Source organism: Calidris pugnax, unplaced genomic scaffold (genome assembly GCF_001431845.1).
Source record: "Calidris pugnax isolate Ruff unplaced genomic scaffold, ASM143184v1 scaffold10, whole genome shotgun sequence".
Classification (NCBI taxonomy): Eukaryota; Metazoa; Chordata; class Aves; order Charadriiformes; family Scolopacidae; genus Calidris; species Calidris pugnax.
The window spans coordinates 3,912,379-3,920,093 of record NW_015090795.1 but is presented as its reverse complement, the minus strand read 5'-3'; the positions used below and the strand labels follow the sequence as shown (position 1 = coordinate 3,920,093).

The 7,715-nt window shown below is 44.6% G+C and overlaps 1 protein-coding gene across 1 annotated transcript in view; it reads left to right on the top strand.

The window, feature by feature from the left end:
- Positions 1–7,715, top strand: part of DDHD1 (DDHD domain containing 1) — a 77,433-nt gene that overhangs the window by 3,871 nt on the left and 65,847 nt on the right. The gene's annotated exons all lie outside the window — the stretch shown is intronic.

Here is a 7,715-nt window from a genome sequence, read left to right as displayed (position 1 = left end):
GCGGGGATCCCCGCTTCCCCTCCTGCCAGGACATATGGGGGATCCCGATGTTCTCACACCAAGACCTCAAGAATATGGTTTAGTGATTTTTTTTTTGTCGCTTATTTCTTATTTAGTTTTTTTGTCACTGAATGTTGACATGGTCCTCAAGAATATGGTTTAGTTATTTTTTTTGTCGCTTATTTCTTATTTATTTTTTTTGTCAGTTGGACTAGATGATCTTTAAGGTCCCTTCCAATCTAAACGATTCCATGATTCTAAGACCATGGGGGGCATCTGGGCTGCCTCTTGCCTCCCACTGTCCCCAAGAAGGGATGCTGGGCATTCCCTGTGCACACAGAGACACTGCACTCAGTGTCCCGTCCCCCCCTCTCGTGGGGACACCAGGTAGACCTTCCTGCCCCTCCAGTGCACCCCCATAGGTAAGTGGGGGTCTGAGCACTCCCCATCACGCAAACCCGGGTGTCCAGAGGGCTGGACATCACTTGCTTACACACATGCACTTGAGGGTGAGGGATACAGGACAAATTGTTCTCCAGGGAGAGGGGACCCTGAGTGCCCATCTGTCACACACCTGAGCAAAGAAGGGCTAGCTGTAGTCTGTGTTTGGGGGTGTCTCACACACACAGGGCTGTGGTCTGTATTTGGGGTGTCTTAGACATGGGAAAAGGGTGAACTGGGCACCTCTTCAGCCACTTCCAGCTGCAAAGAGAACTGGGCATCTTTCCCTCTCGCCCCCCTCCCCAGTGCCCATACACCTGGAGGAAAGGGGGATCTGGGCATTTTCTCATTTCCTGACACATGCAGAAGAAAGCAGGAGGGGAGGTGACAGAGAACCTTCTTGCTTATGCTTTCCTTTTCCTAAACAAAGGATGAGTGAGAGTGGATATTTGCCTTAAACTTCCCCTTCCCCCAAGATGCACACCTTTCATTCAGGAGCAGGGTAGAAACAGCAATTCTTTGTCCACCACCTCCCCGCCACACACACGCTTCTGTTCCCTCATCTTTGGTGAGGAAGGATGGAAGAGAGGGCTGATACCTGGCTTCCCCTCTGCTACACTTGTCCTCTCCACTGGGAAGATGATGATGTTGTGCTTCATCTTTCCTTCCCTGTCACTGGTCTGCTGGAAGGGGGCATGAAATGGGACTTCTCCTCCTTTCTGTTGGAAGGAATGCAACAGGCATCTCGGATACACACATAGTCCTTGCTTCATACCCTTCCAGTAGACAGGTATTTGCTTCACTCCCTTCACCTTGGAAGTGAGGTGGTGACACACTCCCTCTGCCACCCTTCCCTTTGGATTTGTGCTTTGCTGAAGGAGAGGGAACCTTGGGGAACAGAGATGGAAGAAGAGCAGGTACCTCAGCTCTTCTCCCTCTTCCTTTGGCAGGGAATGTCTCCCAGGGTTTCCCTGGAGCAGACAAGCCGTGCTCGCCCTCCATCCCTGAGAACTTGCTTTCCAAGCGCGTTCCTTCAGGGACAAGGGAAAACGTTAAGGAGCAGAGTGAGCAGCTGAGCCATAGACGCTGTCCTGGTGCTTGGTGCATCTGCCACATGGTTACTGGAAGGAGAAGATGCAGGTCATCCAAGGGGTGAGGAAACTGCTGCCGTCCCTCTTGTGACGGTGCCGAGGGGAGCGAGCCAGCAGAGCCGCAGGTGAGGCAGGATTGCTCCCGGTAACGGGAGCAGGAGGCTGCCCTCGTCAGCAGCTTAAAGGTTTAATTTCTTGACCCTGTGCTTTGTCCATTTTGGAAGCTGATTCAAGCCTCCTTAAGCCTGAGGAGCAGATGTTGCAAATGACAGCACGCGCTGCGCCCAGACGGCTTCTGCTGTGTGGAAGGAGAGATTCCCAGAGGTTAGCAGCGAGAAGCAGGTGCTGGGCAGGGGAGAAATAAACTCACGGGCCCGAGGAGGCTAACGACAGGGATGTTTTCTAGTCCTCAGAAAGCTGATTAAGGAGAGAGCTCAAGTCTTTTCTTATTAGCGAGTCCGCTCGTTCACAAGACCAAGATAAACTTCTGGTGTTTGAAGGGTCTGTCTCAGTGTCTTCTGCTCTGAGTCCTCCTTCACTTGCACGTTTCCTTGCCTGTCTTCCCTGTGTAAGTTCTCTTGCCTTTCTCCCATTCTTTCCAGCAAGGTCAGATCCCAAGGATTCCACCTCATCTTTTGAAGGCCCAGGTGTAGCTGTTATTCCCAGATTATTCCAGTTTGACAAGGTGCATGTAATTTTGGATCCAGAGGGTATCTAGCTACGATGCTGGCTTGCCATAGGGTGGGAGGCAGCTGGTGGTGGCAAACCAGATCCCACGCAAGCAAATTCCACGAGTAAGGGAAGAGAATCTCGCTCTCTGATCCCACGAACATGAGGTTTAATAACCCCAACTGACGTAAATACTGTGAGGTGCACGTTAAAGAGTGCAGAAACTGCTGCCTGCTTCTGCTGATTCACGTTTTTCAGTTCAGAGCAAAGGTCGAAAGCTTTTATCTTCGTTGTTCTTGCCTGTTTTGTTGTTCTTTTTTTTTTTTTTTCACATTTGTGCCATGCTTGAGGGAAGGCTCTCTATCTCACAGCTACAACACCGAACCTGCTGACAGTTCTTCAGCTATTGTGGTGTCTTCACGACCGGGAAACGTTGGCTGTAGCTCGGCACTGGCTGAAAATACTGCTTTTCACCCCGCGTCTTGAGAAATTTTAAGCTAATCACAGGATTCGTTCGTAACGTCAGGAATATCAGACTGAGTTACAATTTGAGCAGATTAATTACTGAGAATTTTATCCTTACCTTGTGACCTCTGGGACTTATTTAATTAGCATTGTAGAACTAGCAAAGACAGCGCGAGAGGATGAAAATGATTAGTGTAGGCTTCCAGATAAGTGAGTAACTTGGAGTTGGGCTGCTTCTGCTCTTCTGTGGACATAACAATGAGTGATATTTTATAGTGGGTCTTCTCTTTGAATTTTCTTAGATTATCCAGCCCTTGCCGGCCCTCCCAGTTGAAGAGGGGTGTTTTACAGCCATTTTTCTATAGGGGTGCTCAGTTTAGTTTTCAAAGTCCTGGGTGAGTCTGTTAAATCTGTGGACTTGTGGAGTGACTCTCTCCTGTTCCTTGGCCTGTGATTTTTGTCCCGTTTAGCTCTTACCTTACCTGGTATTTGCTTTTCCCCTTGCTTTTTGATGGTTATGTTGTCAAGTTTGCCTGTATTTAGTTCTCCCAGGCAGTGTTTTCTTAGAATGCTTTCACTCCCCAGGTAGTCATCTTCATTCTGACGTGCTCCCCAGTTTCAATTCTGACTGTATTATTGGGCACACTCATCACCTCGGCTGACATCTGTCCTGTCTTTTTTAAAATCAAAATGGGACTTCTGTGAAATCTGGTGGTATGTGGAGAGAAGCAACATCAAACGTGTATTTCTATGGCTATCTGGGGTGTCTGTGGAGCATTGTCTGTTAAGGAAGGGTAAAATACTGCACTCCCAGACACTGGATGGCGTTTTTGTTTGTTTTTTAAACATGTATGCATTTGCAACTAATAATTGCAGCAGTCTATTAAGTAAAATACCTTTTTTATGCCAGGAAGTGTAATGATAGGACAAGGGGAAATGGTTTTAAATTGGAAGAAAAAAGATTCAGATTAGATCTCGGGAAGAAATTTTTTACTATGAGGGTGGTGAGACACTGGAACAGGTTGCCCAGAGAAGCTGTGGCTGCCCCATCCCTGGAGGGGTTCAAGGCCAGGTTGGAGGGGGCTTGGAGCAACCTGGGCTGGTGGGAGGTGTCCCTGCCCAGGGCAGGGGGGTTGGAACTCAATGATCTTTGAGGTCCCTTCCAACCCTAACCATTCTATGATTCTATGATTTTCTTGTATTTAAAAACGTTTTGTTCACTAGAACCATCCCTAAGTGAAGATATGACAATAACTTCTGCTCTGTTGATATTACAGATATTTTACTGACTGTAGCCTGGAAATACAGCACACAAATTTTAAAATTTTAAATGAGCAGCTTAAAAAAAACCCCATCTATTTCAGCTGCCTTTAAGCTTGGACTGAAAGAACTATCCAAGACCCTGTATTTTCTTTGGTAAGCTCTCTGTGAGGTGCTTTGTAAGGTGGAAGAAGAGACAATCGTTAGCACCTTGTGAAAACCCTCTGCAGGTGGAGCTTCTGCAAAATGAGAGGTGAATGCCAGGGAAGTGTTACCTGCCCTCTGAACTTAGAGTGGGTCAGGATTCCTGAGAAATCTTGGAGTATAGTAGCTGACGCTTGGCACCAGATGATAACAAAAGGCTATTTTCTTAGTGGATTTGGTGGTTGGTTTTTTTTTTTATCATGTGCTTGTTTTGATGTAGGAGGTGGAGGTCAGCAGTAAGATACGAAGCCCTTTGTATCTCAGCTGCTGGTGGTTCTTTGTGCTGCACTGTCAGGACTATAAAAATCCACATTTTTGAGCTGTAAGGTGCCTCTCCGCTCTGTGGAGGAGAGCTGGGTGCTTGTGCCTTCCCTGGAGCTGGCAGCATGAATTTGTAGGTTGACACTTTGCAGCGTGGCAACCCCAAAACCCATCTTGAAACCCCACTAAACCTCTTGCCTGGCTGCATTAATCAATGCCTGATACTTCTTCTGAGGCTGAGTGCTTATTTTATGGGGTTTGTATTCTGGAATAGAAATTGTATTATAATGGATTTATGAGGCAAGAGGAAAACTAACGGTTTGGAACCAAAAGATTATCAGTATATTTGTGGCTTGCATTTGTTCCAGTCTCTTTTTAGCAGCAGAACATGTTTTTAGTTGCTTTACAGTGCGCTTAGAACATTGCTTTTGGTGTGTTGGACAGTCTTTGAACTTGGTCGATAGTTTCCTTTGTGTAAAGGAACTTTTGCCTGAAAACTATTTTCTTGCTTTTCTCTCCAGACATGTTACTCTTTTGCAAATAAAATACTGATAGTTTACACGGCAACGTCAGGCATGACTTTCCCTGCTCAAATCTTTCCTGGGTTTTACTTTTCTATCTCCGTTCTTATCACTCTGTCCTTCCAAAAGTATCTTTGTCCCGGTCTGAAGGCTGAAACCAGGACAATCTTGTAGCTTAGTTTTAACCAGCTCCTTGCTGGTTAGTAGGTTGCTCCTAGTAGGTTGCAAGTAGGTGAAGCCACACTAGAAGCTCCAGAGATTGTAAATTGTATGGTTGGTGAGTGCTGGGATGAAGGGAGCATCAAGTGCAAGTGGGGTCCCAGGTGGTAATATTTAAATTGAAAGAGACTAAAATTTGTTGTTGGTTTGTTTTTTTTTTTTGGGGGGGGGGGGTTGTGAACCTCCTATAGGGCAAAAAAAATTGAAGGAAAAGGCGAAATCTGGGGATGAAAGTGTAGGAAAATCAGGAGGTGGGGTAGAATAGGTAGAAAAAGGAAGTGAGGCCAGGAAAAAAAAAAAAGAAATCCCTGCAGAGGATTAGATGAGAGCAAAGGTTAGTATGCCCTGGAATATCTTTGTCTTGCTCATTAGTGGTAGGGCTGAGGTTTGCACAGGAAAAAAAAAAAAAGATATTTCTGTATAGGAAACATCAAACTGTATGTACATGATGATTGCCTGCCTGGAGAGCACATGCTGAGCTAAGGCTGGTGCGATTGTGCAAACGCCTCGTGACTTTCCACGGGATCTAAGCCCCTGCCCACATGTTTGTCGTGTGACACAGTTGCTCTTTTGTGGGTCGGTTCAGCTTTCACCCTAATCTGGTTTCAAAAAAAGTGCAGGTTTCTCTGGGTGAGAAAAGAGCCGATGAGAGACTTTGCTCCTGCAGCTTCCCGACCCTGGCAGCAAACGCCGGTGGTGGAGGTGCTTCACTTCACAGTACTGGTATTGAAGGTTGGTGAGGTGTTTGAATTGGTAAGGATTCAATAAAAATAAAGCTCTAAACTTAATTCCACAGCCCTGCTTCATGTGTCAGCAGTCCAAGGGTTTTTGAAGAGCTTTTCTTGCTCATCACGGATACGACCAGTGAGGTGAGATTTAAGGATTTGACTTGGACCGTCAGGTTTAGCTCTGTGTCAAGAGCAATTGTAGAGGTACTCATTTTAAACTATTACCTTAAACCAGAAAAATCCTCCTTAAAAACCATGATACACACTATATTTTGGGGTGGTGTACGGCAGTTGAGATGAGAGAGGACTTTGAGGGCGTTTATCTCTTTTTGAGGGGTTCCTTCTGCGTTTGGCATTTGAACCAGCCCCAAAGATATTTTATTTTTATTGTTATTTTAGATTGCGCTGTTTACCCAAACTGATTAAAAAATGGTTCAGGGAAGAATAATCATAAGCTGTTGCTTGAGTATGGCCTCAGTTTGCACCAGAGGAGGTTCAGATTGGATACTGGGAAAAATTTCTACATGGAAAGCCTTGGAACGGGCTGCCCAGGGAAGTGGTTGAGGCACCATCCCTGGAGGTATTTAAAGTATGAGGTGCTTAGTGACATAGTTCAGTGATGGTTTTTATCAGTTAGGTTGATGGTTGGACTAGATGATCTTAAAGATCCCTTCCAACCTAGACGATTCTGTGATTCTGTGAATGCTTGAGGTGGTCTTTGGTAAAACAGTGGCAATTTCACGTTTTCGGTGGAGCAAAGCGCACGTTCCTCCCTTGCTGCATCTAAGTCTGATCTGTGTAGATCAGACTCGGGGAAGAAAATCCCATCTGTGCCAGTCAGATTGCTCTAATGTGCTTAGTCGTTGCGAAACTCCAAAGGAACTTCCACCTGTAATTTCGAAATTGCTTCAATAAAGCCATTTAGAACCATTCCGTGGCCCAGCAAAATAATATCCTTTACTGCTCGGTGAATGAAATCTCTTTTGTTCTTGGATGCTGAATAAATAATAAAAAAAAAACAGGCTGGCACTGTAAATCCACGTAGCTCTAAGTTTGCTGAGGCCGGGATTTCACCCTTGAACTCCTCTTCAGGTTATGCTGTTACTTTTGAAAGGGCAGAACAGATTGTGTGTGTTTGTGGTTAAACAAAGGAAGGTCATCCAGGGTGTTTGATTAAGTGGCTACATTTATTTAAATGGCAGTAACCTGCTCTATTCTGAAATACTATGTTAGAGAATAGCCATAAAGCTAAAGAACATTAAGCTATTTAAAAAAAAAAAAAGTCAAAAAGTCTGTTCTGTTACCTAGCAAAGATGAAATAGCAAAATTTTATAATATTATTATAAAACTTTTTACAACACCTATTCACCAAGCAAGCATGATCATGTCACTGGCAGTAAAATGTAGGAATCTTTAATCTCATGGTCGATTTCTGTAACCATCTATTCTCATAATTAAGTTTCCTGTCCTCATGACTGGTTTTTTTGGTGTGGTTTATTTTGTTTGGGTTTTTTTATTTATAGTTGTTTGGTTTTTTTCCTTCACAAGATTACAAACCCATCTACGAGCAAAAAGTGTTATGAGCTGTGGAGTAGTGAATTTACCCAAAATATAATTTTAGACTTGATGTAATGGGAATGGATAGGAAATTTTAAAAAGTCCAAAAGTCACCCTTGATGTTATTCTGGAATCCATTATTTCAGTGATTCGTGTCAACGTTGAGCTTCTTGTGTGTATTACAAATGTTTGAAGCGCTGAGACATAAGATGTTCCAAGATATGCCCCAAGACCTAAGATGTTCAGCACTTGCAGCAGGTCTTTAGGAAATAAAATAAAAAGTGACCATTTTTGCTCCC